We start from the raw sequence: 7,309 nt of genomic DNA, 5'->3' as shown, positions 1-7,309 counted from the left end.
AAATCGTTTTTGTAAATACCTTTATGTTTTTAAAATTTATCATAGTTTGTTGATTTTAGGGGGAGTAAATCCAATTTTTTTAAAAAAAATCCAAAAACATCGAAAAATTTCAAAAACTCAAAAACATGGAAAAACAAAAATGAGTTTCCTGGCGGGAAAAAGAGAAAATGATAGTACATCAGTGGTCTGTTGAAACATCTTTAAACTGAACTTAAAATGAAAAATGTTAAGCAACTCTATATAAGATGTATCGGTAGGCTCACAATCATTTTAAAGTGTGCAGGGTGATATAAACCTTAAATCGACTGAAGACCAGGTGGGAACCACACATTGGCATATGGTCTTAGTACCGAAATTTCGTTTGAGAGATTGCCAAGGTTCTGAGATATTCGGTCTTTATGCTGCTTATCATCTGGGTATCATGGTTGTATCTTTTACCAAAAAAAAAAAAAAAAACGGGGACGCAAGATCTTCCAAGATACTATACATACGTGTACATATTGCATTCGACCTCAATAAGTGATCAACAATCACATGTCCAACAAATAAGTGATAATATATCACATTTATCCGGGAGTCAAGTTCGTCTCTCTGTTGTACGAAAGTACTGACCTGTTCACGTACTTGCTCCTGTGCCCTCATGCATCGAAAATCAAGTTCCTCATCAATAAGTGATTCTATCACACAGCGCTTGTTTTCAATCAAAATAAGTGAGTTTCTCACATTCTTTTATACGGTCAAACAGATGATAATCGGTATGCTCACTGGTAAGATGAACTCTTGTGCATACCTTGATACGGGAATGTGTCGTGTGGATGAACACCGGTCCGTAAGTATAAATCATACCTTAACGTATCCCCTCGCCATGATTACATCTGATAAGTTGAGCTTATGTGGACAACAATACCAATAATCGCTATAGGATGCTTATCTAAATGTTAACTAATTGAACAAAAAGAGCGTTTTGACATGACCGTACACATATGATTCTCTTACCCTCGAAACTCGCAAAAAGAATGTCTGTAAATATTTGTTTACTGTTTTCAGTTTCTGCATCTCTGTATATATTTATTTATTGTTTTCCGTCTTTACATTTGAAAAATGAAAAATTCCAAAAAGATTTTAGGTGTGTTTTAATATAAACTTTATAAAATCCAAAAAGATTTTGCTTCTAGTTTATTTTTGGTTGACCGATGTTGGAACTCGAGTCTATCCTACCCAAAATCCTGATCGAAAGCCGGAAAACAATTGCACCTTTATAAACAGTCGAAGTTAACGAGTTTTGAAAGTTAAAGGATTAAAATTGAACAATTTTTTAAACTTTCAAACTATTGTCGGTAGGTAGTTGATTGAGACTTGATCTCACATGTGTCATTTGTTTATAGAAACTATATTCCAAGCGGTTGTTCTCATTATGCGTTTAGATTTCTTGCATGTGCAGATGCTAAAGGCGAGGAGAACATGTTCGATGACAAGCTTAGGAATGAAGACACGACGTGAAGGCACTCAAAAGATAATGATGATAGAGTTGCCGATGACCCTTCATCAACACCACAAGGATCTGAAGAATTATCGATCAAAAAAATTCACGAGCATGACTCAATGGAGAGTTCATTCTAAGGGGGAGTTTGTTAACACACTTCCTACATGAAAAGGGGAGTTTGTTGATACACTTTCTTCTTACGACGCGTGAAGACTTTGAAGATCCTCCGACATGAAAGACACGGAAGACGAACAATCACAGAAGATGAACCATCACAAGTAGCGTCCAAGGGGGAGTTTGTTGATACACTTTGTGTGGACGCGACTCGGCTCGGTTCGACTCGGCTCGGTACAACTTGGTTTCGACACGGTTAGGTCCGGCTCAAGCCCGACGTCACGACATTCCTCCATCGTGCGCCCCAGAGTTCGACACGCGAAGCACGGAGAGCCGCGGCCTTTCCCGCCAACACATCACCATGACATCACCTTAGTGATGTCACCATGACATCACCTTAGTGATGTCATGATGACTTCAGGCCCAATGTTTGGCCCAAAAGTTGTTTCGTCGAGTTCTTTTCTGTTTCGTCATTGTCTGTGTCTGTTTTAGTATAAACAGCTCTCATAGTTTCTGTGTGAAACTTGGACGAGAGACGAGAGCTGTGAGACTTAGTGAGAGTCTGTAAACATTGTTTGTATATGTTTGTATCGTTCTCATCCCTAATCAATAGATATTGAATCTTTTGGTTACGCGTGTTCCTATTAACTGTGTTTGGTTTGCACTGTCACGGGGATTCCATACCTGTTACCGTATTTGTGATAAACAAGGATAGGTTTTCGTTATCGATCCACCGGAAAAACGGGACCTACACCCGATAAATAAGTGAGACAGTTAAAAGGCGGAAAACGACCCGCCTAGACTTTTGAGGACCAGAATAAGTCCTAAGCCCATCCATAAATGAATGGGCTTGGACTAGGGATGACTTGTCGACGAGGGCCCCTGTCTGGGCTCCTCGCCTAGACTTAATCCATTTGAATGATGACTGGGCCTCAGCCCATTTGGTCTTTCTCAACATGGTTAGTTGGTTCAAGTAGACCTATTCCCGATAAGTCCATTCTTAGGCCAGCCCTTTAGGCAGGGGCGGACCTACGTTACCAGGAATGGGGTCCCCGGACCCCAATCTTTTTTTAAAAAATAGTAGAAACGGTATATAAAATTGTCTATGGACCCCATAAAATAATTTAGTTGGACCCCATAACAATGAAAGTGAGCCTAGTGCAGTGGTAAAACCCTTTGTTTACAAACAAAAGGTCATGGGTTCGATACCTGTTTCTTCCTTTTTTTGTGTGTTTTTTTTTTTGGACCCCATTGTCCAAAAATCCTGGGTCCGCCACTGCCTTTAGGGTTATGACCCAAGAAAATTGCTATATAAAGAAAGTTCCTTCTTCTAAAACGAATCAGGTTATTTTATCCCCTCCATTTGGGGCTCCTTCTTCCCTTAACTCTCTATTTTCTTACAACATACACTTGCTTACATTCATGTAATATTATCATGGTTGATATGATACTGACTTGAGCATCGGAGTGCCTTCGGGGCGATCCCCCGGGGCCCTCTAACGAGATTTTCATGTGGTCGCAGCCCGAGACTCGCTAACCCGCAAGAGGAACCGTCACCACAACGACGAGGACAAGAATCTCAACTGGATCTCGCCAAGTCTAAGGTTAGTAACACCAAGCCGTTTCAATCTTGGATTCTACAAGGACCACTAATTCTTCTTTGCTAAATTTCTTGGGTGTCGAAAACTTTTTTATATATTGTGACGTATTCTTTTCTCCATTGGACTAAAATTCTTCAAGTGATTTAGCCATTGCCCAATAATTATCACAATAGTTTAAGTAGGGATAAAAATGAAATGCTAAGGCTCAAATTGGGTTTTCTAAGGGTATGCTATTTTTTGGGGGAGAAAGTCTTAATTGTCTTGATCATTTTCATGCAATTACTAGAAACTGGTACTCCCTTTTTCGCCTTAGATCGCCGATGTACTCAAGCTGTTAACCACACTTGGACAAATTAATTCAAAACAAGATAAAAGAGACAATAGAAAATGATACTCCTATGTTCCCCCTAGATTGCCATTTGGGTGGTCGGTACCCACAGTATCCTAAAACGCGATCCCTTAGTTGTGAAGATGCTCCAATATGACATGTGCTAAGTGATGCAAACACACAAATATAACTAAACGTCATGTGTCCATGGTGGGTCAAGTCTTGGGACGTGCATGGATCAGCCAATGCACTACTCGGTCAAAAGTATCCAAGTATCAAATGTATCAAACATAACCGCAACTACCACCAGATGTAGCAAACAACCACAAATAACTAGCCAGAAGAGGAGGTGGGCGATGTCCGTCGTACGAAGTTATGGGCCACCTAAGATTTGTTGTGTAAAAAAATTGTTGTGAAGAGACATGGTTATTACGAAAAAGAAGTTTAGGGATAAAACTACGAATTTTTTACAGAACAATTCTTAAATCTCATAGAATAAAAACACTAATAATTGCACCATACATAATTTAAACTCACCTTTTAATTGTGAACCATCACTTAACCATCAAAATTTCATGTAATAATCTCATATTTGTATAACGAAAATAATCAATTTAAACCCAATGTAAATGAATGCAAGAGGTATATTAATTTAATTATATCACATGTATATCCTATATCCTTCTACTTGTAGTAGAAATCACATCAAATACCATAAATGCAAACAAATGTCAATGTGAAGACAAACAAAAAAAATATTCGTTACATATATATGTATTAAATATTTAAAATATCCACATGTACCTTATATAGCATTGACATTATGTTCACATTAAAATTTATTACCATGTTTGTGTGTAATTGTGTATATATATACATGTATTATAGAGAGAAAATCATAGCAGTAGCAAAATGGGGATTACACAACAAGCTTTGACTAGGTTTATGGTGTTTGCCTTCATTCTATTTGGTAATTAGAACCTCTTGTGCATGCTCCCTTATGCTTATATATATACATGTTATATTTTCAACTTGTTGATCTTATATTATCTAATATATGGGTTATTCAAATTATGTGTGAAGGGATGTGGCAGGGGACAATCGCGGTTCGACGTAGTATACCACGCTGCAAAAGTGTTGCTGAGTGTGAACCATTATGTGGAAATTGTTTGTTTTGTCGGTGTGTAGGCGGAGAGTGTGTCAATGATAGATGTCCTCACCCCAAGAGTCAAGAACTTGCAAAAGATAGTGGTTTTCAAAGAGAATCGAGTGTGATGAACCATCTATAAGTCTTTTATTTGTTATTACACGTGAAGAGTTTTATGATCGAAACTGTCAGATTTATTTGTATGTGCAAAAGAAAATTGCAGTTATAGATAAGTGAAACTCTTTTCATTAAATGTTTTTCACACCTACAACAAATATATAAGTCTATACTAGCTAATCAACTAAGAAATTATTAATGTATTTAAAATGTGTAAATAAGCACAAAATTAGTTAAATTAAGTTGCTAGTTAATAAAAAAATTATTAATGGATCATCAAGTGCGAATGCAAAGTGCACTATCAAAACATAAGATTGCGCTCCCATGTGGGAGTTAGAATGCCTCATACCCTTTAGGGTCATCCCCACTTGTTCATATGTCAAAAAATCAATATCCAAAAAAAGTTCCTACTTAAATAACATTCCAAGGTTTGTCCTTGTGGGACAAGTTACATTTTTCATATTTCTACATCTTTGATCTTTCCATCCACACAACTTTGAGCATTAATGTCTTATTTTTTTAACTACGTTTTAGACGTGGTTTTCCTGGTTGTGACAATCTTTCATATTAGAATGAAAACCAACAAGTAGTAACTCATCACACATATATAAATATAGTTATTTGTCCAACGTAAGGAAAAATGTCACTTTTTCACTAATTTCCCGATTGCAATCACACACAAGATGCGATTTCATAGACACGGTTATGGATGTTGCAACTGTTGAGAAGATCATTCGATCCATGCCGTGGAAATACTATCTTTGGTGGTACATGAGGCAAAAATCAATTCTATACGACAATGAGGAGCAGGCTTTTAAAGAAACTACCAACACATGAAATGTTAAAAGAGTTACAAAAGCAAGTTTATCGGTCAAATGATAGAAATAACTTTGCATAAGCAAATTATTCGGTGTAATAAAAAACAGAAGCAAATCGAACTTTGTTGATGGTGGCAGCCAAAAAAGGGAGGTTTTAGTTGGAATTTTGACACAATTTGTAGACACGATAAGGGTGTACGGTGTGGAGTCGGCAAAGGGTGTGGCAAACGTGGTTGCCGCGCGGCAAACATTGCCGCCAACCTTTTGCCGACACGGTTTGATGAATTAACCGGGGAGACAATGCCGACTCGGGAAAGGAAACAATTTGAACGTCGGGGCGAGTTCAACCGTAATATTACCGTTTAAAATAAAAAAATTTACTTTTTCTTTAAAAAAATTAAGGATTATTGGATTTTAATAATCTTAAGTTTCACCTGTTGGCGGATAATAATCCCAAGTTTAAAAATTCTCTCCAACGATTCCAACTTCTTAAAATGGTGGCCCCTATTAATCCTTTTCTAACATATAAGAATTTGGCTTCCTCAATAGATTCAAGTGCACCTGCAGACTGCTTAAATGATTTAAGTGCACCTATGTTGGAAACGGATCAATGGTGGCCAAATATTTTCAAGTTGGGATCATTGGAAGAAATTTTTAAAGTTGGGATTATTATCGGCCAAGAGGTGAAACTTAGGATTATTAAAATCCATTAACCCAAAAATTAAACTATAAATACCAAACCAAACCATAACCAAATACCTTCAAATTTATACCCAAAAAAACCAAAAAATACCACCAATTCTTCCCAAACATTTACAAAACAAAATGGCGGATGAACTCCGTTACGGTTCCCACCCATGAGTAGTGACGTGTCCATGGTGGGTCAAGTCTTGGGGATGTGCATGGATCAGGTCAAAAATATCCAACTATCAAATGTATCAAACATAACCACAACAACCTCCAGATGTAGCAAACAACCACAAATCACTAGCCAGAAGAGGAGGTGGGCGATGTCCGTGGTACGAAGTTATGGGCCACCTAAGAATTGTTGTGTAAGAAATTGTTGTGAAGACACATCGTTATTATGAAAAAGAAGTTTAGGGATAAAACTACGATTTTTTACAGAACAATTCTTAAATTTTATAGAATAAAAACACTAATAATTGCACCATGCAGAATTTGAACTCACCTTTTTATTGTAAACCATCACAATTAACCATCAAAATTTCATGTAATAATCTCATATTTGTGTAACGAAAATAATCAAAATGGTGATGGCGTCTCAAACATGAAAAGAAATCCCTTTGGGGTAGAATTATTATGGCAATCCATTTGCATACATATTCCCCTTCGTACCTTCCTGTTAGGGAAGGTATTTCCGGAATTTGGAACAACATTGTTCGAGCGGGGAAAGAATTTCACAATTACAATTTGCCGGTTCAAAACATGATAAAAGGGGTGGTGGGTAATGGTAGAGAGGTTCGTTTCTGGTTGGATTGGTGGACTGGAGACGGCCCGCTGAAGGATTTTCCCAGAACTGTTCAGTTTGGAAAGACGTAAGCATGCCTCTGTTGAAGACCGTTTAAACATGTGGGAGTGGAAATTTATGCCTAACACAAATGCACTGTTAGACCAACTGCACCAAATCGAGGCAGTGAGAAGCACAATCCAACTGGAAAACAGGATTGATAAGTGGATATG

The 7,309-nt window shown here is 37.5% G+C and overlaps 1 long non-coding RNA gene across 1 annotated transcript; it reads left to right on the top strand.

Moving 5' to 3' along the window:
* The first annotated feature begins 2,948 nt into the window (after positions 1–2,948).
* On the top strand, positions 2,949–4,858 carry LOC110870857. The gene is made up of 2 exons (XR_004864723.1): positions 2,949–3,201; positions 4,610–4,858. It is a non-coding gene; the product is annotated as an uncharacterized LOC110870857 (long non-coding RNA).
* The last annotated feature ends 2,451 nt before the right edge of the window (positions 4,859–7,309 follow it).

The sequence above is a fragment of the Helianthus annuus genome, chromosome 8 (assembly GCF_002127325.2).
Source record: "Helianthus annuus cultivar XRQ/B chromosome 8, HanXRQr2.0-SUNRISE, whole genome shotgun sequence".
NCBI lineage: Eukaryota > Viridiplantae > Streptophyta > Magnoliopsida > Asterales > Asteraceae > Helianthus > Helianthus annuus.
This window is presented reverse-complemented; position numbering and strand designations above follow the sequence as displayed.